Source organism: Papaver somniferum, chromosome 7 (assembly GCF_003573695.1).
Source record: "Papaver somniferum cultivar HN1 chromosome 7, ASM357369v1, whole genome shotgun sequence".
Taxonomy (NCBI): domain Eukaryota; kingdom Viridiplantae; phylum Streptophyta; class Magnoliopsida; order Ranunculales; family Papaveraceae; genus Papaver; species Papaver somniferum.
The window spans coordinates 104934619-104945655 of NC_039364.1; the positions used below are offsets into that span (position 1 = coordinate 104934619).

At 35.8% G+C, this 11037-nt stretch overlaps 1 long non-coding RNA gene across 1 annotated transcript; it reads right to left on the reverse strand.

Annotated features, from left to right (window-relative positions):
* Positions 1-2138: 2138 nt before the first annotated feature.
* On the reverse strand, positions 2139-5556 carry LOC113298037. Its single transcript, XR_003333976.1, has 3 exons — positions 4043-5556; positions 2775-3140; positions 2139-2467 (listed from the first exon to the last, which is right to left on the reverse strand). It is a non-coding gene; the product is annotated as an uncharacterized LOC113298037 (long non-coding RNA).
* Between the last annotated feature and the right edge of the window lie 5481 nt (positions 5557-11037).

Sequence of the window (11037 nt, forward strand, 5' to 3'; positions counted from 1 at the left end):
TATTATAATGACAGTTAAAGATACTACTAGACAAGTTATTATAATGACAGTTAAAGATTGTCCAGAGGACGCTATGTAGCCGTTATTCACAGACCGATTCACGTCGGAGCAATTCTCAAAGTGATTGAAACTTTTCATGACTTTCGTCACTAGGTGAAGATAAACTTGATCAAAGCGAAACGCTTTACCAACACATGATTTCGAGATATAGATAGGCGAGATATTAAGCATTGTTATTATTGCGGTAATAAAGGGCATTTGCAATGGGGATGCACAGTTTGTAAGATGCAAGATGCACTTTCTTTTGTATCAAAAGAATTGGCTAAGATTGCTCCCCAAAGGAACTCGGATCGATATTGTCTAAAGTTTAGGCAAAAGAATTATTATAATGACAGTTCAAATTTTGCCTATCGCTCAACAAGGTCATCTTATAAAAAAACCGAATATAGAAAGAGAGATGACTTTGTAAATGCTAAGACAAGATCTGATGTTCCAAATTGGAGAAAAGTTGTTTCGTAAAATATCCAAAAGGACAATGGTTCTAATGGTATGAAGGAGAAAGCTACTCCTGCGAAACTTAACTCTAAATGGATCCCAAAGTCCTCCATATCCAAGAAGGGACCAAAAGTTAGTCACAAGAATGACTCTCAGCTGTTAATTGTTGGTGACAATAATTACAAGAGTTTTCTTGAAAGACTAAAGAAAGACATCACGTCTGAAATCTCTTGTACTAGTGAATGTTGTGATAATGACACTCTTCATCACAAGTCAAAGAAGAAAAACAAGAGATGGAACAAGAGAAAACAAACCAAGCAAGAGGTCAAGAATGATGATTCTGTGTTAGTCACTCGTGACGAGCAAGACAAGGATCAACTCAACACAACCTAGTTGTGTTGACTTGTGCATACTCACCTTTGTGCTCAATCTTATGAAGGGTGAGGAAGCATGTCAAACTGAGCACATGATCACTCGTTTATTATATGACTAATTAACATCTTTAGGGAGATTTATTTTCTTCTATACTCATACTTTCTCTATATATATTTGAGCTTTTGATAGAAACGGTAATTTTGAGTTTATGATGTTGATATCTACTGATCATATATGTGTAGCTCTTGTTTATACGGTTAAAACGAGACAAAAAATCAATGAATTCAGACTTTTATGCAAAAGTTATGCCTAAAACAGTCTTGTGTATGAATTCGTGTGGTATGACTGATTCCAAGAAGCAAACCTATGTGAATGGATGTATATATTCTTGCTATGTGTTTTTAGTTTATGGGATGTTTGATTTCGGTTTTCTAACCTAAATATTCGATCTCATATGATGTGTGACCCCTTATGGTTTGAGTGACTTTTTGGTTTAGCAGGATTAAGTTCTAGCCCATGTTGGTAAGCTTTATCAAAGGATCATAAGGGGTTCCGATTGAAACTCATGTGTGAAAAAATCACAATATGTTGAATCGTTTTTTATTTAGCATAAAAACATATGTGTTTCGGGGTTTCAATTTTTTCATCGCATTAGTTAAAACCGGTTTTCAACCTTTCTCTGATAAAGGTTGGTCCTTGTTGTTGTTCTTGTAGCGCCCCCAAAGCTAGCAGTTGACTAATCCAAGAGATTAACTAAATACAGAGGCACCAAGCATCCATAACATAAACTTAAGCATTCAATAAGAAATCTGCTACAGAACTTAACCCGAAAACTAACCCCACTCTGAAGTATATATATTCAAAACTTCTCTCAAGTGATACATATATAACGGTTATTGGGTTTACAAATAAGAATACAAGATAATAAACATATCCGAAGTTAATCAAATAATGAACTCAATCCTTGAAGCTTTCGTTGCGCAACTCTGATATGTCTCTAAAACTGAAAGTGGGAATAATTAACATTTAACTTCTAAGTAATCGTAGGCAAGATTTGGAAAACAATAATGTTTTCCCAAGCATTAAAAAGTGACCAAGTCACTCAAATAAACAAACATGTATATGGACAAACTCATTCTTCAAACAATGTATAATATGGTTGTAATTCCGAACTCGCAAATCACACCTATATAGCTATTGATATCACCAATTCCGAACTCGCAAACTGATGACCTATATAGTGCATAAAAGCTGAATTCATGTAGATATAATTATGAAGGAGTGTATCCTATATACCACACGTGGAAATTCTCATTTTCCTTAACAATTCATATGACAAACAATCAATACAAGTCATTTCCAAACGATGGAAAGATTAACAAATCAACAGAATTATCACAATGTAATTTAAATAAAGCATGAAATGCATAAACAAACAATGCATGATTGTTAAACGTAAACTTTTGTAAAAAGCAACAATAATGGTTACAAAAGAGTCAAATGTATTCCCACCTCTTTTGATGACAAGCCACGCCTACCTCGATATCCACGATCCACTGGTTCATCCTTTGAATTGATCGTTGTTAATAGAGACTAACTGTTAATCACACAAGAAGTCTAAGAATCTAGCCAAAAGGCTCACACAAGAATCATACAAGTAGGGGTGAGCAAAAAGTCCATAACCGCGGATTTCACCCGTATTCGTCCGCAAAATTACGGGTGAAACCCAATCCGCAAGATCTATGGGTCGGACACGGTTGAATTTTCCAAATCCGCACTTTTAGCGGTTTGGTTGTGGTTGGACTTTGAAATCCGCGGATTCACCCGCACCGTAGGACAATAATAGAAATTAATAGATGTATTAAGAATAATATTTTTATGCTATTACAAAGATACATTCATACCTGGGGTTGGGGAGTCTCTATCAGAGAAACTTTCAGAAGAATTTCAACTTCACTCTTGATCAAACTCGGAACATCCAAAATTTCCTCGACCTCAACTTCTTTGGCTTCATATTATTATTCTTCATCATCACTGGCCACTGCCTTATCCAATTCATGCATTTGTTACGTACCATTTTTACAGCTTCCTTCCTATCATTCTCGCTCAATTGAGCACTGACATCTTGGTCCTCAATCTCTTCTTGCTGTATTTCTTAGGCGTGTGATCCCTTGCGTACATGTACAGTGTGCAGTAACTTTACATTGAAAGACCTGATGTTGAACCCATTTTCCATTTCATGAATGGAAGTAACAGCAGTTCCAACGTATCTGCACATATGCCACAATCCAACAAGAGGAAACTACATTTCTCATGCGATATATGTACCACAATCCAACATATTTTTGTTTGTTTTACTTTTTTTTTATTTTTTTTACTAAAATCCGTGGTTAATCCGCATCCGGTCCGTATCACCCGCTGATCCGCCGATGTCAAATTTGAGGGTGATTGGGCTGGACAAGGTTGAATTTTCCAAATCCGCAACTTTGACGGATTGGACACGGGTGACCCCTAATCCGCATCCGTCCGTTGCACACCCCTACATACAAGTCATTCTAATGATTCCAGGCCCATTTAAGGTTCTACATCTTTTATTTACCTATTTTTAGCATAGCTAAGGTTTATTAATTGAATTAGATTGATGGTTTATTAATTGAATTAGATTGATTCTATGATCCACCACAGAGCTCTTACGAATATCTACAACTTTGTAGAAGAAACCAAAGTCTAATTCGGACCACAAGAGGTCCAAAACATCTAAATAAGAAAGCTTCCCTAAACCCAAGTCCACCAAAGTCAACTAACAGTCACTAACGGTCGAACAAACGGTCAAGGGTCAACTAACAGTCAACGTCCAAGGCCGGGTCAAAGTCCAGGGTCAAGTAGTCAAAGTCTAACTATTAAGGTAAGGTCAACTGGTTAGGTCTCTAAGTCAACTCGGTCAAGAAAGGGAACTCACTGAGTCAACCTGATTCGACTCAGTCAGATGGACTAAGTCAGCTAGAGTCAGACAAGGGAAGACCGAGTCAGACTGAATAAGTTCAGTCAGACAGACCATGGGTTCTCACACAGTTGCAATTCTAACCCGGTTTAACATCAATCTAAACAATGGATCAATTCATTCATTCTTAAACAACTTTGAATCTCAATTACAAACGTAAACTAAGTTTACCTTGATCTGCATTGCAGTCTTTCACTAGGGTCACTGTCAACAACATCACAATGAACTTCTGCTCAACATCTCAACAGCATACAAATCTGAGAGTTATAACTAATTCCTATGTTGCTCCAACTGCAACTCAAACTCAGGACTCACAGCATTCTAGTTTCTAAGAATTATCACTTCATCTCATTCACCTTACAACAACATCACAGCATTGACGCCAATCTCATACCCTGCAGTTCACATTAACCCCATAAATCTGCAATTCAACTCCCTTAACCACTACATGACCCAGTAATTACCAAACCAACATCACTTGCAACTCCATCTTAGCACAGTCAATATCGCCAATCATCAACACTAATCAACAACAGCTCCATTCCTAAAGCACTGTCACACATAAACCACCACTTGAGATAAATTCTCATATGCTAAACGTTTCATCTTATTGCAACTCTAACAACCCCAATATTGTCATCACAAGTAAACTTGTCCACCCCAATTCAGTTAACATTCTTCAACTGCCATCACCACCAATCACCAAATCCAATACAATTCTATTTATCCCAATCCCAGAAACAACACCATTTGCACTATTGTAACACATAACCCAACTCAAACAACAATCATTCATCTGAGATTCTCTTACTTCATCCAACTAGGATACTTGAACTTATGTCAATAACATATACACAAATTCAACAACAAAAACTACATAACTTTAACTAAAATCGAAGAGAAGAACAATTACCTCAAATACATGTCCAACACCTTAAGACTAATCCATCTTTCAACTTCTCTTCTTGCTTAACTGGATTCTGCTATTCTTCTTGAGGCTACAAAAATTCACCAACTCAGTTCCCTCAATACCAAATCAATCCAATCATCACCAACAGTTCTCAGCCAAATAATCAATTCCAACCAAATCATCATCAACTCGCAGGAAAACCCTAACTCTTTGATTATCCTCTAAAACAACTACACAACATCAATTCAACCGACTACCTCCTTGTGCTTCATCTATTTATTACTCTAATTCATCATCAATTCTACTCAAACCTAATTCCAATTTGGGGAAGAACACATGAACCTTAACTATCTTCAATATCAAATTCAATCTCAAGACATCAATCAAACCTTTCAATTAAGCAAACCCATCTTATAGATCCATCTAACTCTTCTTAATCTTTGCCCAATTCGAACTCAAATACAACATGCAGAAACCCTAATTTCTTCACTGAAATTATAGAATTAACAGATAATTCTTCTCCTTTGTCTTAAAAAAACAAAACCCATCATCAATCGATCGATTCTATCATCAACCTCACTTAATCTCCAACGAACAGCAAACCCTAACCTCGTTCTTCTCAGGTTATCTCGAAACTCAATCAATTTTCAATTGATCTTCTTCATAGATTACAATCACGCCATCTTCATCATCTGCTCACTAGCTTCAACAAATGATTCTCTCAAATCCTACCTCAAAATCATCTCTCGGTTTCGAACAGAAGAAGAAAGAAGAAACAGAAGAAAGGATAAGAAGAAATGTTTTTCTTCGATTTGGTTTTGGTAGATAAGTCCAATGGGGAACACTAAACACACACTATTCGTGATAAGGGAAGCCCGGTCGATCTAATGGCAAAAAGACTAGTTTGCCCTTTATGCTAATCTGATGATTTCCTCTTCGTCCAGTATCCGAACGACATGTTGGAGTAGTCCATTCCGCGTAACTTTTCGAGAGCTATCTAACGGTGCTAGTTTTGTAACTAAATCGTTGTTAGATTAGTTCCTATCAATTAACATTTGCATCAACTAATCGAGTTATAATCGGCTAATTGGCCACTTGACTGGTCTGATAGCATTGACGAGCTTGAGGGTCCTTATAGTTCTTTTGTCTTGCGAGAGGATGACAACACAACGGGGGAGATATCTATGTGAACTTGCGCTTAATGATATATCTTTGAGGGAGAAGAGGATTCAGAACTTGAGGTAACGAATTTGTTAGTTAATCGTTTTCCTGTTTAAGAAAAGCCTGATTTTCTTGCATATATTTATTGATTTTGCTTAACATAATTTCGGTACAATTGATGTTTATTCCATTATTTGTGTATGGATGTGTGTGTGTGATTCAATTGTTTCCTGTTAAGAAAAACTATTGTTATCTTGCTTTATTGTTTGGTATCAATTGTTTAGGCTTACGAAAATTCGGTGCAATTGCAGTACTTTAATGTCTATGTTTGTTTCAATTGCTTCTGGTTGAGGTAAATAATTATGCAAGTTGATTTATTTGGTTTGTATGAATTGTTTATGGCTTAACAAAAAGGTTTTCGGGATCAATTGTTTAGTCCAATTCGATTCCGGATAAGAGAAACTAAGTTCATTCTGATCTTAGTTAGACTTATCAAAGTGGAGGTTTCGGTTATTCAAGTCTAATCGAATGCCTTAACAAGAAATGCTAGTTAACTAACCTAGTACTTGTATTGTTTAAAAGTGAAAGGTCTAAGTTATTATTTGAATAATTAGAACCTGATGAGAAAAATAGAGTTAATTCTGATCTTTATTTTGGTCTTATCGAACAAGCGATTGTATTTGTACAATCGGTTTAGCAAAAGAGCTAAGGTGCTTAGTCAATTTATGATTTTCTAAACTATTAGGGAAAATTGCTTCGGCCAATTGTTTCCTGGGTAACATATCAAAACAAAATTACTTTGTAGTTTCGGTTTTGATATTGGTTATCAGAAATGGTATGTGGAACCCTCGTGCTTAATTTTTATAGGTTGCAAGTCTTTTAAGATTTGTAAGATCCTTTCGGTTTGTCTTTTATTTTCTCATACCTTTGTTATTTTGTGACAAAAAGGTGGAGAAATATGTGGAGTAAACAAGTGATTTGGTATCACTAAGGAAAGGACAATGTGCTTGAACGTTATATCTAACGAAAGAGTAAAACATAGACTAAGGGGGAGTAACATATCATATTGATACTTGTGGTTATCTTAACTAAAAAGGGAATAACAAAGACGTGCGGATTGAAAATCTACCTATCTTACCTTTAGGGGGAGTATTAGCTTTGTTATTATAATGTCAACAATGGCATTTATGGATTGAATGTATACAGGTTATTGTGTTGTTGACACTTGGAATCAAGCGTATGTGTAATGAATTCTTGTAATTTGTTTATCCATATGATGTAATAGTTTTGTCAATAAAATTGACAAAGGGGGAGATTGTTAGAGCATAGCTCGGTTGAACCCACCAAGCATTGGTATGTCAAGTTTGGTTGTCATATTTTAGTGAATCAAAACTCATTTAAAGAGTCGCTTGATTATTTACTAGAGTCAACTTCGTATAGGTTAGCTAGAAATTTACTAGGATATGAGACTTACAAGTATTACGTGAAGACTTGAAGAATGTGAAGAAGTAAAGAACTATATCGACGTCATCATCCTTCCACTTGAGGTTAGTAATATTTGACTTGAACTGTTTCATTCCTAACATATCTTTCAAGTCGCGCATATTGAAAACATAATTGTGAAGCTGTGAATGATTATACTCTAGTTAGACATAGTATTAAGGAATCACAATACTAAGTATAACATCTATCTTTTGAACTTCGTATATAAGACATCGACATAATCGTATGAATGCTATTATGATTATGTATGGGTATGGGTGAATATTTCTTCCTAGGAAACAATGTTTTACATTCGTTTAAAGGAAGTACAATTCATAAACTTTTTTTGTGAATCGAAAGGGAAATCGCTAGGCTTATTGATTTTGTTATTCATTGCAAATATTTGGATTACCAATATGTGTGTTTAGTATAACCGCTCATAACATGTTTATGTATCTTGGTAAAACTATTCATAATTTTTGACTTTTGTATTGGTATGACTTTTATTAGTGAAAACGATCTTAAGTAATCACCTGAGATGGTATGATCGATATGTTGTAATTAATATGACTAACACTAGACATTGGGGAACCGATACTAGTAAGAGGTGCAACCGATCACAAGTTTGTGGAATCGATACTTGTAGGAGGTACAACAAGTCTTAGTAATTGGTAACCGATCCTATGACTTGTGCATCCGATTACAAGTAAATACCATAATTATGTGGTAACCGATCCTAGTACCTAGTCAACCAATTTTTGGAAAGCTAGTGTGACCGATCCTAGTACCCACATAGAGGTAGAACCGAAGCTTTGTGTTTTGGTAGAACCGTGAAACCCATTAATGGTGATTTGATAGGATAATCAATCACATAGTTCTTGGAAGTCAGATGAACCAATTCTAAACTCGTTTGGAAGTGTGGCAAATCGATTCCAAGACTGTAAATATGAAAAAGGATTTACAAAGTAAAGATGTAGACATACTTTGAACATGTGCAGTAATTCTTATCTTTTATTGTTCAAAGATATTCCTTAATAACTAAAGGAGAACCCCGGATCGAAATAAATTGAGAATCTTTTAATTAAGGTTTTTAGTTTTTATATGCTTTTAATTTCCAGCCATTAAATGCATGAACCAGAAAATAAAAATTAGTAATGTACATTTACTAATTGGAGATTTTCTACTGAGATTTCGGTCAATATTTGGACAGAGCATTTCCAGGAATTATGAAAACCGTTTTTGGCTTTATTGTATATCTTTGAGAATATTCGGTTTTGGAAGTTCCTTAGTATCTAAACTTCCTTGGTCTATAAATATTGAAGTTTGCATCTTTATCAAACTAATCCTCAGAGCCAGCAAAACTACCTAGTTGTATTGTTACTGGTGGAGCCGTCTATTCGGAGAGGAAAGTACCCTAATTAGGCGAAATCTCTTATGACCGCTCGTTTTAAAGACTTCTTGGGAATTGGGAAGCTCTACGAGTACCGTTGGTGGGAAACTAGATAATTGCAGTTTATTATTAGTTTTCGATTGTTTTGATTGACTAACGGTTGTTGAACCTTGATTGCACCTAGTTTGTTTATGCTTGAGAATCTTCTCTTCTGATATAATTTACTCAAACTAGATCGAAGTATCGACGGGGATCTTTAGACTGTTTGTAGATCTAAAGACGTCTTGTGATAATCCGTCTTTAACAAACTCTGTTCTATGTGTGATTGATCACAAGAGATTCAAGTTGTTTGTGTGCAGGTGTTTATTGAAGATCTAAGAAGATTTGAAGACAAAGAAGATTTCTTATTTGAGTTCATAATCTTTGGTATGCACAAAACTTGATCGGTTGGGGATCCAACTATAATCGGTTTATCTTTGTGATAATCTTGATTGATTAGTTGAGTATATCGGTATCAATACAATTCTTTGTGATTCAAAGTATTGATTGCATAGTCTAAAGAATTACTTTGGTAGTTGTTGAATAGATAGATCTAAGAACCTGACAAAGGAGATTATTGGGATAAACGGAAGAGCCTTTTGTCAAACTCATATCACGTTGTTTGAAAAGAGTTGTTACCGAACAGATTTGTTGTTCCTTTACTGTTTGGAATACGAACCAAAGGAATTGTTCCAAGTGCGTGACTTATTACAAGTTGGAGGTGCATGGATACTGAGGAAACTAGGTGAACTATAGGTTTAGTTGCTTGGTCTCAACTATACGAAGTTGGTTTAGATTTTGTATAGCGGCTTAAATTTTGAGAGTATTCAATTCTGGACAAGGTCCCGGGGTTTTTATGCATTTGCGATTTCCTCATCAACAAAATCTTGTTGTGTCTTTTACTTTTCTATTTCCGCAATTATAATTGTTTTATTATAATTAGAAGTAAAATACACAAACGTTAATTCCTAATTACTTGACAGCGATCCTATTGTGTTTGGTTAAGTCCGAACCTATTATCAAGTAATCATACTTCGTTGTTGTATTGTCTCGATCTTATATCTATAGTCAATCATGCAAGTTATCTTGTTGTCGTATTGTCTCGATCTCGTATCCGTAGACGATCACAAGAAGTGTGAACCGATTAGTTGTATTGTCTCGACTCAGTCCATAGACAATCACTTTCAGAGAAAGGATTTATAGGTGGAAAAGTTTTAGATTGAGGTATATTTGGGTACCTTCGTCTTTTCATAAATATTTAGGTGTTCATATATTGAAGCATGGTAATAGAGTTGCCTCTTATGACTTTTTGATAGACAAGTTTGACGGCAAAATGGCTAGGTGGAAAAGGCATTTCTTATCTCATGCAGGGAGGACTATTTTAATACAATCGGTGCTTGCTCTTATCCCTCAAACTATTCAGAATTTTTGGTGGGGGAACGCTAGAGAGGAAAATAAGCTTCAGTTCATCAAATGGGATTGGTTTACCACCTGCAGGGAAAAAGGCGGATTTGGTTTAAGATCTCTTGAATATCTAAATCAAGCTCTTGTTGCCAAATTAACTTGGAGGTTTCTTCAAGACTCAAACTCTTTGTGGGGAAGTTTGTTGAGAGTAAAATACTTGAGAAATACTTGTTTTTTGGGAGCAAAAAAGCCACAGAACTGCTCTAGTACCTGGAGCGCAATGTTGGATAACAGATCCACTTCGAAGCTTGGTTGTCTTTGGCTTGTCGGAGATGGTACACATATAAATACTTGGTCTGACCCTTGGATTCCCACCATCTCTTGGGTTCGGACCTCATCTTGAACCTAATTTTCCAGTGCACATACAAAATGTGGCTGACCTAATGGTTCCAGGTGAAGGCAGATGGAATGAAGAAATCATCAACAACTCCTTCGACCCTTGCACAGCAAGACAGATCCTCAACATCCAAATCCACAACGATACATCTCATGACAAGTTTATATGGTACCATACTCCACATGGTGACTTCACTTCTCAGTCCTTTCAACAGCTGCTTGTCTCCATATCAGGTGAATCTTCAAACTCAAATGCTATTCTTCCCTGGAAAAAATTCTGGAAGAAGAAAAATTTGGCACCAAAAATTCATCTGTTTATGTGGAGAATTCTTCACGATGGTATTGGGGTTTCTCAAAAAGTGGGTAAATATATTGATGACATTC